General features: G+C 43.9%; 1 long non-coding RNA gene across 2 annotated transcripts; it reads left to right on the top strand.

Annotated features, from left to right (window-relative positions):
- The first annotated feature begins 8,060 nt into the window (after positions 1 to 8,060).
- nemp2 lies at positions 8,061 to 15,057 on the top strand. Of its 2 annotated transcripts, none has more exons than XR_002195746.2 (9): positions 8,061 to 8,214; positions 8,707 to 8,816; positions 9,427 to 9,664; positions 9,753 to 9,825; positions 10,107 to 10,197; positions 11,153 to 11,267; positions 12,849 to 13,074; positions 13,303 to 13,506; positions 13,877 to 14,025. It is a non-coding gene; the product is annotated as a nuclear envelope integral membrane protein 2 (long non-coding RNA). The 2 variants fall into 2 exon arrangements; XR_002195745.3 differs by lacking the exon at positions 13,877 to 14,025 and adding an exon at positions 14,032 to 15,057 and having other exon boundaries at positions 8,065 to 8,214.
- The last annotated feature ends 84 nt before the right edge of the window (positions 15,058 to 15,141 follow it).

Below are 15,141 nucleotides of genomic sequence, written 5' to 3'. Positions count from 1 at the left end.
CTACAGGAAAGACAATTGTTTAATGTGAGAGGCCCAGCAATGTTAGGACCGTGAAGGTCTTGTGTTGTACAATAGGCATAAATGTACCTACATTTTACATTTTATTAATTTAGCAGATGCTCTTATCTGGAGCAACTTACAGTTATAGAGAATTCATTGAACAATGGCAGGGTGGCACAACCACACACCCCAATATTATTGAGTGCATTTTTTTTCAATGAAGAAGCCATCAGCGATCGTTTTCATGAAACATGTCTAGAACAATAATATATCATGTTCCGAGAACAATGAAACCATTTTCTGTGTATGTTTGGTGGGACATTGATGGAATGTATTCCTAACCTTAACAAAACATCAATGTTCTTGCAACATTGTGGGTAAGTTGAGTTTGACCATAAGGGAAAGTCCTCTGTCTAATACCAAAAGTAGCTAAATGCATTCTCAAAGAAAATGCGGTGTGATAACATAAGCACAACCTTCGCCAACTAACGGAACAATACACTCAAATGTCAGGGGAACATTTAGATTAACGTTAGAGAAACGTTTCCGGACCGCATAATAGTTTGCTGTATGGAAGGCAAATGGCAGGTCAGACAGAAAAACCCAAGACAAACACACATCTAAAGTCAATACTTGTGTGGCCGTGATGCAACATGGAGTTACTCTAAATCCTTCTAGAATCCCCGCTCATTTCCAATGCTCTGCTGGGAAGCTGTTTGGGCGTGTTTGGGCTGCCCACTCTTTCCTGTGTATTCAAGTGTGCCACCCACAATCAGGGAAGTGTGTGTGTGTGTGTGTGTGTGTGTGTGTGTGTAATGACCCCTGAACCCCCCTGCTGTAGTATACACACACCTACACTAATGAAGGCTAATGACAGCCCTGGGCTGGCAAACCCGGCCAAGAGGGTGGGACTTCCACCCACCCTCTATCTCCTGCTATTGTGCTTTCAGTCGGCTAATGGACCAGACTCCCGCCAATCACTGCATGCAAAGGCCTTTTTGCAATAAAGTAGCTTAAAATGATTATACCAGTAGAGAGCTAACAATGTAATATTTAAATGTGTCACATGCATGTAACTGAGAAATTGCTGGAGTTGCGTTTCAGTGTAGTGGAAATTCTGGACTTAAGCGCAACCTGCAGCAAAAATCAAACAACCTTGTCAAGCCCAACTATCCTGTATCACGAAGGTGAATAAAATGGCTAAAAGGAAAACACTGAAGGGTTGTTGTCCAGACACAAATCTTACGGAATTAAAGATATAAAGTGGTACTTTGGTAAAGCAGCCTTTTACAGCTTGTTTCTTTTTGATAAACATTAGCCACGCACATTTGACTTACACCATTCGCTGTTGGCTTATCATGGCAGTCTTTCTGTTCTGTGATGCAAACTTGTTGAACTGCAATGTCTACGACATTCTAGAATCTTCCGCGCGAGAACAAAAGCTCAAAACAAGCGCTTAGATTTTTTTCCCCCTGACGTACTTTGCCGTATCTGTGCATGAAATCGGGTCCCGCGTATTTGATGTTAACCAGAGAGCAATTAAACAGCAAGTCTGCCGAGGTTTGGTCTCCCCCCCCCCCCCCCCCCACTCATCCACCCACCTGGCCTCTGATTCAGACTCGGCTCTTCTCAGCCTTTTCGTCCTGTCAATCAGCAGCCCTCTCTTCATTTCAGCTCCACACGCTCAGCGGGAGGTTCGCTGCTAGTGGGCCTCTTGCGTCTTCAACAACTGCCGCATTGTTTGAAAAGACTCCCAAATTAATGGGTGCTCCCGCGCTGCTCTCCTCAGGTTTCAGGGAAAAGGTTAACAGCACATTTAAACAAATCTCAGGTTTCCAACCTGGTTACATCTGAAGCTTTAATACCTCAAATAGGCAACCCACTAGACCTGTTCGAGTTCTCAGATCGCTTTAAATCCTCACATTTTTTATATTCATACAGTGTAGCCTGAGTGGTTGCTTGTGTTTTATTCTGCCACAAACAGACTGGCCCCGGGGGAACAAAGAAGATTGAATTGAATTCCATAACGCTTTCATCATTAGGAAGGGTAATATTTAGTGTGGTGAGGAATAATCCTCACATACTCAAGACGCGCACACGCACACCTCTACGGATTAGTCCCACCAAACTCCCACTTCTCCCCAACTGGTGCAGGCCGTGGGCGTGGGCTGAGATTAAACCTCCCACTCAGGCAGGCCCGATGTGCTCCGGAGGCAACACATATGGGGATTGCTGATCAAAGCCAAACACCAAGCTTCTCTCGCTGCTTTCAGAGAACACCTCTGTCGCTCCTCACAACTTCTTAAGACGCTCGGTTATGTGGATGAATCGATGACTCATCTATAGATTTACTAAGCGTTTTCACCCGGGGCAAATGTTTTGAGAAGGGAAAATGTTTGCAATAAAAAAGCTATAGACACTGAATTGTCTCATAGTCATATAAACATAAGTTTACCCGTCAGGTTTAATGTTTTTTAGAATAGGCAACTTGTGGTACGATTCATTCATCACATTAATCTGTGTGATGAATGTGTAGATGACAGATTAGGTGGTGACACATCTAAGATTAGAATTATAATATAGCATCGCACTTTCACTTCCTCCTGAAATATCCTATTACAGTATCATGAGAATTTCACTACACAATCAGTGTATTTGTATCTGTACATTAAATCTGATACCACATCCTCCCACATGAGGTGCTCCTGATAATTAACAACACTTTAAAAATGTAAGATTGTTCTCAAGACATTTGTCTGCGATGCATGTCAAGTAGCTTGATGCCCTGATGCTCTTAGACATCTGAACCATGGGGAAACTGCCACTTTGCACAAAAGTGGGACTTTCTGCAATGAAGCATTAACAAAACCACAAGACTTCCTTTGCAACTGTCACCAGGTTAATTTCCATCAGTAGACAAGCCTGGCGGCCCAAACTATTCAGCCAGTAACAGTAGCCAAATAGAAGAAAAAACCTACATGTGCGTTCTTACTCTGAACTGCCATGGGTGATTTTGGTTGTGTGGAAATATAAGGCTGATCTAAAGGAATTCAGAGGCCACTATTGAGGAGGGTGAACCACAACGAAACAGGAAGAGTCTTACGATGAGCTTGGGACAGCTGCCACTGGGTGCATAATATCTAGGTTCTGGCCTAGCAACTCCAGCGGGGTCTAAAATGACACCCAGGGGATGTCCGCAGCATTTGCCTGAGAACAAATCAAGTAAAAATCCTACCAACTTCAGGGCTGCACCGACTGACGTTAAGGCCAGCTGGATCAGCACAGGTAAAGCGCATCCTGATAAACAAGGAGACTTGAGAGTCGTGATCATCTCCTCTGGCCAACTGGTGAACAGTGGAAGACTCAGGAAAGTGAAATCCCTCAGCCATTTCTCGGCTGAACATGATCTACAGTTTGCGGTTTCCCGCGCAGTGGGAAAAACAAATGATAAACAGTGTAGGGAATGACTGCGCAATTTAAATAACTATGAAATATTTAGCAATATATAGTTTTTAAAACACTGTGAAGACAATAAAACAAGAAAGACAACTTGCGCATGTATAGTTATATAATGGGCATTTGGTTTTCCTTGTCAATTTCCTTATGAAACTAACATTACCTTACGGGACTAGGAAGAGTTGATTGGAATTCAAACGGTTGCTGCTTCAGCTAATTACCACATGGTGAATAAACTGTGCAAACAGTTCCTTTAAACAAATGATGGCAGTAAGCTGATTAAGCAATACTCATGTAAACACCTTTCTCTGCTCGTCTCAATTAGCACAGAATCAAGATTCAATTAACCACACGCCATTTGAAGGACGTGACACGTTTGATTCATGCATGTGCTAGCTGTGATGTTACTTGGATGTGGTGGCGCTTTACAAACCAATAGGGTGTCCAGCCGTCAAACTGCCCAAAGACGCAAGCCCGGCATATTTGCATATTTGCTAAATGCCTTCTATTGCAAGATTCTATGCCAGTAACACTGATTAATGCTTCAGAGCCACTGCTGTTCCCAAAAGACTGTCATCTGTAGCTGGCTATAACCAGACCACCATAGTGCCCGATGCCTAAGAATGTGAAGGGCACCTCCCTAAAATGACTACTGTCCAGTAGCATGTACATCTGTAGCCATGAAATGGTTAGAAAGGCTGGTCATGGCTCTCAGCAACACTGTCATCCCAGACACCCAGGACCCTCGCAGACCGTCCAAAGGGTCAACCGACGATGTGGTCTTGATTGCACCTCACACTGCCCTCACCCACCTGGACAATACACACACACACACACACACACACAGCCACTGTCTGTTACTTATCTGATGGTACCCCTATGAACAAAAGCCACCCTGTACTCACCAGAAATAGCCACATTACTGTAATTAGCTCTAACCACTCCATTGTTACTCAACGGCCGTGGTTGACAATCCACGTGACAAATGAAACAAATGAAAACACTGTTTGCTAGTGAAAATCGAACAGGCTCCCCAATCTGTGCCAGAACGTTTACTTTGATCGGTGATAATCCCCATCATTTCTTGATCTCTTTTTTTTAAAAAGTAACACCCGGGAGTCCAACTAGCCTTAACAGAATTATTAGGGGTACTGGTTGTTCTGGCAAAGCTCATTATCATTTAAATCCAGCCAGGCACAGCCGCAGAGTGTGCTACAGCATTAGAGCAGAGGTGGTTCATGAAGCTTCCTAACAACACTGCGACTGTATCCAAACAGGGGCCGGTGGCTAAGCGTGTTTTCTCGTCGAATCTGAGGAGAAAAAGGAGGAGGGTTTGGGGTAAATGTCTGAAAAACAAACCATGGAATTAGCATAACTTGGGCAGCCAGGCAGCCAGGCACCCAGGCAGCCAGGCAGCGTATGTGACAGTAGGCCTTCAGCCCGGCGTGGGCGTGCCTGTCAGGAAAAGCCGCCGCCGCCGTCGTCTCAGCATCCTGGAGAAATGAGAAAGCTGCCGCGTGCCTCCTGCTGCGTGCGTCCGCCCACCACAAAAATCCCCCTTCCATTTTCAAAAGGCGCAGAAAACGGCAACAGAGATGACATTCTCATCTCGCCTGCTTGTACGTTTTTTGCATTTTCTTTTTTTTTTTTTTTGCAATTTCCCTCCTTCCTTGTCTGTCTGTGCCCATCCTTGAGTATGTGGGAGGAAGGGGTGGGTAGATTATCCATCTCCAGCTTATATTTTAGCGTTCCAAAAAAATAAAGTAGGCTACTCATCTTCCTTCCAGAGGCACTCCGAAAACTGAACCTGTTAGATGTAATGCCAAAATATAAATGTCCACCTAAACTGAACCTGTTAGATGTAATGCCAAAATATAAATGTCCACCTAAACTGAACCTGTTAGATGTAATGCAAAATATAAATGTACACCTAAACTGAACCTGTTAGATGAAATGCCAAAATATAAATGTCCACCTAAACTGAACCTGTTAGATGTAATGCCAAAATATAAATGTCCACCTAAACTGAACCTGTTAGATGTAATGCCAAAATATAAATGTCCACCTAAACTGAACCTGTTAGATGTAATGCCAAAATATAAATGTCCACCTAAACTGAACCTGTTAGATGTAATGCCAAAATATAAATGTCCACCTAAACTGAACCTGTTAGATGTAATGCCAAAATATAAATGTCCACCTAAACTGAACCTGTTAGATGTAATGCCAAAATATAAATGTCCACCTAAACTGAACCTGTTAGATGTAATGCAAAATATAAATGTCCACCTAAACTGAACCTGTTAGATGTAATGACAAAATATAAATAAACAACTAAAATATAACATACCCAACAAACTTTTTTTTTATCATGAAAGGGTCATAAATAATAACTTGTAATGCTACATATTCCAAGAAAGATTAAAATCTCACCTTTCTCATAAGAAGTATTTATGAATTGCTGAGGTATATTCACATATTTTTTAGATCATAAGCTCAAGTACATAGTAAATGTGGAGAACATGATACAAATATAATGATATAGTTGTCCTCCAGCGATAGTAGATGAATGGAAATATTTTGGAAATATTAACAACCAAATTGAAATAGAACTAATTAGACATCACCTTCGAGTGCAGTAAAGAATCATGATGTTTCTTTTTTTCAGGCTTTATTATACTCATAGAGCATTTTCTACAAGATGAAACCCATGACCATTCAAAATATCAATACAAACATTTTATTTTGTTCACACTACAATAGAGTTGCGGGTTGAATTATCCCAGGGGTCAAGTATAGAAATGTACAGTATGTACTCACCAGTTACTTTAAGTCAACATTAATAGGAGTGTTGGCTGAGGCACATTTTAAAAAGGTATCAGGAAAGGGAGCTCAAGAATTCATGGTATTTTCTCAAAGACTTTCCCCACCTTATCTCTGCCAAGCTGGTTGGTGAATACAATAGAATACAACAACAAACAAAAATTCTACCATGCCTGCTTGAAATACCTTAGACCAGATCTATGCAGTCAGCACAGTCACAGTCTATGGTCTATTTACCGGCATTTTGCTAAATTCTACTTCATGGTGAACAGCTAAAATTATGAATGGAAAGTATTTCGTGCAACAATGAAACAGTAGGTTGCATTCACGGCCAGTCTCCAATGGTGAGGTCAAGCCTTGATAGACTTTAGTTCACTACTTCCGGGAGAATCCACGCGGGGGCACCAGAAGGACACCCCAAAGATACTTGGAACTTCAGTTGTTAATATTACACACATTTAAATTAAGCTATTAACGATCCCTAGTCATCGTTAGGCAATTGATAATTATGATACTGTAATGTGCTTATTATTATTATAATGATGGGGAGTTCTACTCGGATCTTTTCGAAGTCATTTGGTTCAGTAACACCCAGAACGCGCCAGACCCAGGGAGGTTATGGCCAGGCCCCAAACCGTCGAACGATAAATTGCTCTTCGTTCAAACGAACGATTAATTTGAACGAATCCCTGAATCGACCTCGAGTCTTTTTAATTTAACCAGAGTCTCTGTGCGCAGGTTCTGTAAAGCTGTCCATCATACAATTCAATAATCATTACATGATTACCGCATCGTGCGTCATATTCAAGTTCTTGACATGTGTTTATCCTCTGGAATACTGCCTGAATATTGATATATTTTTCTCCGCGCACGTAAGATAAAGTTGTTAGTCAAGGCTGCTGAGCTGGAGGACCGCATATAAATCATGACAGTTATACTGCAAGAGTCAAAATCAGTGGTTCCCAAACTAGGATGCAGTAAATAATCTTTATTCATTATAACAATTCATTATAAAATGCAGCTGTTGTTAAAAATAATGTGTTCAATTAAACTTTTTTCTAAACTATGTATGTTTCAAAAACTCGGGGTGATTTAAAAATGAAGAGTGCCATAGTTTAGAAATGCTTGGTCCAAAAGAATGTTAAAAGAGACAATGCAAATTAAGAGATTTAAGTTTAAATTGGGTATATCTTAAGCAATTTTCAAAAAACTAATAATTCAAAAACCAACTTGCAACGTTAATTGCAAAAGTATTCTGGTCATTTAGGCTTGTGTTTATGGTGGTAGTACAGTAAAAATATCTGTGTACCGTGACAATAATAATCAACTGACTATATTCATTATTGGACCCTGCTTTCACGTATTTACAATGCAGCTGAAGCTTTGCTGTACATGTGCTCCGCGAACGTCTAACAGCGGTTGGTCGGAGCACTGAGCTGGAAGAGAGTTATAGCAGTTAACATGAAGTACTCTGGAGTCAGGGAAAAGAGTCGTTAAAACAGAATGAATCGTTCACCAACTGCACTTAATCTACCCACAATGAACCGCGCGGTTACTAACTCCCGAGGTATCTCCGGTTTGCCAATAAAGGCTAAATCAATCAATACCAGAATAGCTCGAATTCTAAAATCAAGTATTGCAAGAAAATAAAAATAAATCAATATACAAGTATAAACATGTTTGATTTAAAAATGTTTTTTATTCCTTTACATTTTTGTGTATTTTCCAACGAATTGTGTGATCTGGCTTTCACTATCGTCTACTTTCGTCTAATTCCTAACCACTGAATTTGAAAGTGCACTAGCTAGCTAACAGCTTTCTTGCTAACAACAACTGTAACACAACAAATAAAAATGGGGATGTTTTGTTCATTTATAACAGTTTTAGGTATTTTATACGTAGACGTTAATGGAATCCTTGGCTATTCATATGCAGGTGAATGTTTTACAAGTTTGCAACTACAGTTATGTCCGTTAGCTTGTAAAATAACATCCGCGAGCTAACTATATATTTTGGTAGCAAACGACTAGTTTAGTTTTTACTGGTGTGTCCGTGGTGGAGTGAACCTAGTTTAAATGTACGCAATTATTATTTAATATTGCACGACACTTTACCTCTACCTTCGGTGGTAATATGCATTGAAAGTATGGGGAGCTTTTTCTATTTTGCTGCAGTCAGTACACAAGTAACGTTAATTCCTTTGAGCATTGATACTGTGTAGTCTGCTACATCAGTTTGCATCTGTTATTTTTCTAGGTTAGACAGCCTAGATTATTGCTGTTTGTTTAATGGAACAGGAACGTTTTTGTTAACCTCTACAGTGCCCTAGTGCTGAGGCAACATCTCATGACTGCTCTATCAAATAATGCACAGCAGTGATTTCATTTCTCTCTAATACGTTGCTACTGGACTGTTGTATTCCACCAGACTGCACGTACCTGAGAGAAAACCAAAACACAACGCATTTTGGAACACGGTGTTTCTGCTACAACTCTGGAACAATTATCAGATGGAAAGATATCTGGTCCACCTTCCAGGTAATACCACTAGAGTACACCAGTCCTGTAGGTGATCTATCATTTACAAATGATTGTTAGTCACCAGTAGACATTGCTTGTTTCCGGAATTTTAACTTTCCAATTAATAACCGAGCAGTTAAAGCGTCTTAATATTAACAGCAAAGGTTACACTCACATTGCCCTCACCCACCTGGACGATACACTTATGTTAGAATACATTAACGGCATACTCAGTTGCGCACACATTCCAAACCCACTTGCTCATACATAAAATGAACACACATTAACTATCATTTAAAAACTATTGTTAGTCATGAATAGGATTAGCTTGGTTCAACCTAGCGGTTAAAGCAACTGAATATTAACAGAAAAGGTTACTGGATTGAATCCCAGACCCAGGTATGTGAATACGTGTACTTGAGCAAGGCTCTAATCACTTATTGCTCCCAGGTCCTTGCGGTAACTGAGAATGTTTTACTTGGTAAAAAAAAAAAATGCGACTAACCATTTTGTGATAGCAACAACCAACAGAACTTCAGATATGTCTGACACGTTATTGTGATTTACTTATTTTTTTGGCAGCATCAAACACCCAAATAGTTGAATACATCTGACTGTCTTCTTCAAGGTGCATGTTAAGGGAGAAGAGGGAGTCTACATCGTGTACCCCACGGAGGGGACCAGGAACTGCTACGAGCCAGACCACTTCCTTGTGCAGTCCCAGTGCCTCCTTGACCACTACTGGCCCCCCAGTCCCAGGGTGGCAACGGAGAGTTTAGACATCCCCCTGGAGCAGGAGGACGTGTGCTTCATGGTGAAGACCCCCAGGGCTAACTCTGAGCACACTCTGCACATCAGGGGCAAACGTGAGATGGTTTTGTCCTTGTGAAATGCAGTTGTCTGTGGGCTCTGTATATCAGTGACTAAGGAGAGAGAACTTTGTTTGTATTGCAGGGTTGAATATATTACGGTTTGGAGTCTTTGCGTGTGGCCTCGCACTCTTCTACTTTGCTGATGTTTTTAGTAGGTAAGCTGTTTGTCATTTTAACCCTGAGTATTGTCACTGTTTGAGTTACATTAACTGACTGCTGTGCACCTCCTGCTTGACCTGTTAAAACTGTACAGCTCGGTTAAAGATATTTTTCAACTGCCTTAGGCCATTTAGTACCAGTGTCTCCCCCTAATGTGAAAAACTCAAATCATCACCTCATTTGTCCCTGTGAATAGATCAACATATTCAAGTGTTATGAATTGATTAGCGATACTACAGGAAGCAATAATGTTTTTGTTTTTTTCTTTTCTCCTCAGGAGTTCCTTGTTTTTTTACACGTCAGGCATTTCAGTGGGAGTTTTCTCCATTGTGATCTTTTTACTGTTGATCCTGAAACGCTTCATACCGGTAATAATCCCATTTAGGCTAAAGCTGTTATTTACTAAAAGCAGCTGCTTATACTGTATACATTTGACAAGCTCTGCCAATCAGTGCGGTTAATGCACCCCATGTTAGATTATCCTGGTTGGTTTTTTATTCTACTCAATTTGCACACCGAAGTGACTGTGTCCTGTTTGCCATTGCCATGTGAAGGGCCATTGTATTGCATGAATACTTGTTCAAAAGGATTGATCATGGTGATTGATCAAGGCATTTTAGTTTGTGGTCTAGTGCGGTCCAGGGTGATGTAGTGCGGTCCAGGGTGATGTAGTGCGGTCCAGGGTGATGTAGTGTGGTCCAGGGTGGTGTAGTGTGATCACTGTGATGTATTTTTTGGTGGTTTTTAGGGATAATCTTTAGGATTGGTGCCTGATTTAATTTTGCTTGTAGTGTGTCTTGTTATATGTAATCCACACATGCGCAAAGGCCTGATAAAGTTCCTGTGAAAGTGGGATCCCCAAAAAGTAAGAACTATAAACAGTAATTTATGAACAGTGTGTGTACCATGGAGTGGTGCATTTCTAGCTCAATAAGAGTTGATGATAATAGACTGAGTGATATAATAATAATTAGCTGGGTGTTGACACAGTCTCTAATTTCACACTTATTCAAAGTGTAACAGACGCATGTGTGAATTTGAAAACTTGGATACAAGGGATCAGCCATTTTCAGCCAGTTTTAGACACCCTGTAAGAAATGAGATTGAATGCATTGTTCCAGGACAGATTGAATGCATTCTTCCAGGACAGATTGAATGCATTGTTCCAGGACAGAGGACATTTTTTATTTAGCTACCTTTTTGTTAACTGATGTGACTACCCCCCCCCCCCCCCCCCCCCGCCACACACACACTATTCTGACCCTATTCTGTTTCAGTCATGGGATTTTTTTAACCCTGATGAGATGCGTGCCTTTCTTCCAGAGTGGCCTGTTCATCATACTACTTGGTGCTAGCTCTGGTCTGTCCTACCTTGGTTACCAAGTGCTGCTCAGCCACTGGGACGACGTCATGACCCTGTACTGGAGGCATGCCCTGGGTAAGTTCTAATGGGACGTTCTAATCTTCTAATGGGACATTGGAGTGCCCATTCGACAGGGTTTTCCTGCCACTTTATATTCAGGCCATTTCGATAGCATGACTTTTTTATCGTTAACTGCACATTGATCTCCGTTTCGTTTGTTGCTTGGTTACCAAGGGGCAGCTCTCGCTTGCCAAAGTGTGCTTGTGAAAGAAAAAATCCAATGTCTCCTGTCTATTCATTTCACTTGCTTTTAAGCAAAGCTTTTTTCAAAAAAAAATTTGTATTAGTCGGTGCTTAAAATATTGTGGTCAGTAGGGCAATCATTTGGCAGCAGTGGCCCACATTGATGCTACCTTACGTCTGCTGAGCTGGGCTTTTAAATAGATAGTGCATATTGTTGGAGCCCATTATCTGTTTCTATTTTTTATGTTTGCTTGTGGTTTGAAGGAAGTGGCCCAATGAAGCACAGTGCAAGTACGCACTGGAGATATTACGGCAAGTTAGGACTAACAGAGTGGATTAGCTGTTTTCCAGGTGCCCTACATTATATTTTTGTTGACTGAACAAATGAATCACTTTTTTGTAGTAGATGGGATTCTGTTCACTAGCAGATAATCAAATAATTGTTTCTGGATCACAAACAGTGCTACAGGAGCAAATGTTTTCTTGCAGTTACTTAAAATGTATTTGAGCTTTTCCATTTATGGGTCATTTTAACTGCAACTCTTGATCGTCCTGCAAAGTGAACCTGTGTCAGATGGCCTTCATCTGACACATGTTCAGATGAAACTACAGGCTGTGAGCTCAGTGCGAGTGGGGCACGGTGTACCGCTAGGTGGTAACACAAGCTTTTATCTGTGTTGTTTTCATCCGCCTGCCTTCAACTGAGTCCGACGACCAGTAACTCGACTCCGTACGGCCTCGGCAGCGGAACGCGTTTAGGCCGTGTTCACGAGGCGCTGTCGATGCGAGGCTCACACGGCGTGCACCCGGCGCGAACGGTGTCTGAGTGAAAGCCCTTGATGGGGAAACCGCCCTCCCTCACCAGGGACATCTAGTGTATCCCCGGCAGCCTGTGTTCATGACACTTCAACGTCCGACGTCTGAGTCATTCGCCGCCAGCCGGTGACTCGTAACGAAAGGGCCAAGCGGTGGTGGAGTGTTTAGGCCGCCCGCGGGGACAGACCGCCTCTGGTCTCCGGAGTCCTCAGTGGAGTGATTGGAGTCGGTGTTGATGCCAGATCTTTATTGCCCTCTCTCACGGTGCTCCGGCGCTGACTGCAAGTCGACGCGGAAACTGTAGGAAAGGGTTGATACCGCGGGCGCGTCTGGATTAAGGGAGCGCCGCGCTGCCGCCCGGAACATTGATTTCTATGCTCGGAAAACAAAAAAAGGCTTTAGGGGGATTAGCATTGAATCGTGTTCTTTTCACCCTTTACTGGCAAGCCTCAAATCCACTGGGTCCCGCTGTTCACTCGCACAGGGATTCTAATGGGAGTATTTAATGCATCCATTTAAGTGCATGTGTGCGTGCGTGCGTGCGTGCACTGATGTCGAATCGACACTGAGCGGCTTGTCTCCCTGTCCGTCCTCCAGGCTACCTGCTGGCGACCGGTCTGATCAGCTGGCTGGCCTGCTACAAGCACGGCCCCATCGCCAGCGAGCGCGTCCTGGCCCTGCTGACCTGGGGGCTCCAGGGCGCGGCCGTGGGCCTCATGTACTACGGGGTGACCTACCCCATGGCCTTCTACACCCTACTGGGCCTCCTTCTGGTCCTCAAGGCTCTGCCCTGGGTCTACAGGCTGCTGCTGGGGGCGTGCAGGTACGCAGGCAGTGTCCAGGCTGACGGCAGGCGTTCCCTGCACCCACGGGGTTCAGTGGGAGGAGACGGTTGTGCTGACCCAGTCACATTGTATTTATTGTAGCAGGCCATCCGTCTGCCCGGGGAGACGGTTCTCTGTCCCATTTGTGTCGTGTGCTTGATTGATTCGGTCTGACTGCCCCCCCCCCCTCCCCCTCCCTCCCTCCCCCCCCCCCCCACATCCTCCAGGCTGACAGGGTGGATTCTGGCCTCCCTCCTGAGTGTGTTTCGGCGTAAGCCACGGGTGCCACAGGTGCGCCTCCTCACAGAGGAGGAGTACAGGGAGCAGGGAGAGGTGTACACCAAGGCCTCACTAGAGGCGCTCAAAGAGTGTTGCACCAAGCCTGCCTTCCCTGCCTGGGATACCGTGCTCCGTCTCCGCTCGCCACAGAGGTACAGCAGAACACACTTCCTACTGTCTGGGTCTGTCCTCAATCAACTTGTTCTATTAAAAGGATTTTATAATCACTTGTACACACAGACTACAGTGTGTGTGTATATATACACGCTACCGTTCAAAATGTTGGGGTCCCTTAGGAATGACCTTGTTTTTGAAAGAAAATATATATATTTTTTTGTCCATTAAAACAGAAATACAATGTAGACATGTTATTTTAATGAACAAAGAAGTTCATCCCACACAAAGAAACGTTATGTGCATTCATGCATCTGAGGGGTTGCTGGTGTATTCCAGTGTACCAGTATACCATGGGGAAGTGCTGTGTATTATAGCAATTCAGCTTGTGGCGTGTGCCGTCTCCAGGCTCTCCGCGGTATGTCCACACGACTCAGCCGCTCTGCCTGACTGCTTGGTTAGACCCCAGGCTATGAAACCGGTCCCCAGGTCAAAGACGTGCCCTGACACTCTGTCGTCTTACTGTCTGTGTGCTGAATGACGTGGCCGTCTGCGCCTCGCAGGTTTGCAGCGTTCCTGAAGAGAGGAGACCACGTGACCGCCGAGGAGCAGCAGAGCCACGAAGAGGATTACGGCCCCGGGGGGGCCTGCTACGAGGACATGCTCTTCAGCTCCGCCAGCCACCGGGCGCTGGGCCTGGCTGCCAGCGACGACGACGACATGAACGGCTATGCCCAGGCCCCGTCCACAGCTAACTCCCTCTCGCCCCACACTGCGACCACGCCCATGCCCCGCCCTGACACCGCTGCCAGCTGCCCGCCCCTGTTGTACAGTGCCCCCATGTACCCCCACTACCAACCGCCCTACCCTCTCTTGCCCTCGCCCCCAGAGCCCTACGTCAGCCCGGATGACGAGGATGAGGACATGGACCTGTTCTGAGCCCCAAGGGTGTTGTCCTTTGTGATGACTCCGAGGGACCCCGAAATAGCTAGGGAATAACCACTCAGCCGGCACCAGGGGGGTGTTACCACACGGCTTCAACGTCCTGCCTCTCAGCCCTGTTCATAGGACTGGCGTATGCATTGGCTGCATTGAGTTTTTCCATCGTTAAAACTGCGAGGAAGTGCCTAAAGCAGTCCGTGCTCGGGGAGAATCGTGACGCCCCAGACGTCGTGGGTTTGTCATCGTAACCCAAACTTTAAGGCTGTGTCTTGCATTTCTACACCCCAAGGCACCTGTCTCAATAAGGAATCCAAAAAATTCAGAATCACAATTACTGCAAATCACCAGAATGACTCAACACAGGTTAACACCTTTAGGACTAATTGCTAGTAGATGGTTTGATTTTTTTTTCTCCTGTTTATAAGTGAGCCTAGGACTCTGAGAGCTCCTGTTGGCACGCGTGTTCTCGGCTTTGGAGTCCTGTATTCTAGCGCCCCCACCTGGCCATTCAGGAACCTGCAGTCTCAGGGACAGCCAATCACATGCTGTAAACATCAAACTTTTGTCAGAAGCCCACAGTCCTCTCTCCCCCTTGGCCAGAAATATGCCTGTGTTTTAGATGTTTTTTTTTTTTTCTATCAAAATGTTTTCTATCATGTTTTATCAGTTTTAGTGTTGTGATTTTTATTTTAAATTAAAAGACAGGGATGATTTTATAAAGTTTTGCTTTT

The sequence above is a fragment of the Esox lucius genome, chromosome 20 (genome assembly GCF_011004845.1).
Source record: "Esox lucius isolate fEsoLuc1 chromosome 20, fEsoLuc1.pri, whole genome shotgun sequence".
NCBI classification, from domain to species: Eukaryota; Metazoa; Chordata; class Actinopteri; order Esociformes; family Esocidae; genus Esox; species Esox lucius.
This window is presented reverse-complemented; position numbering and strand designations above follow the sequence as displayed.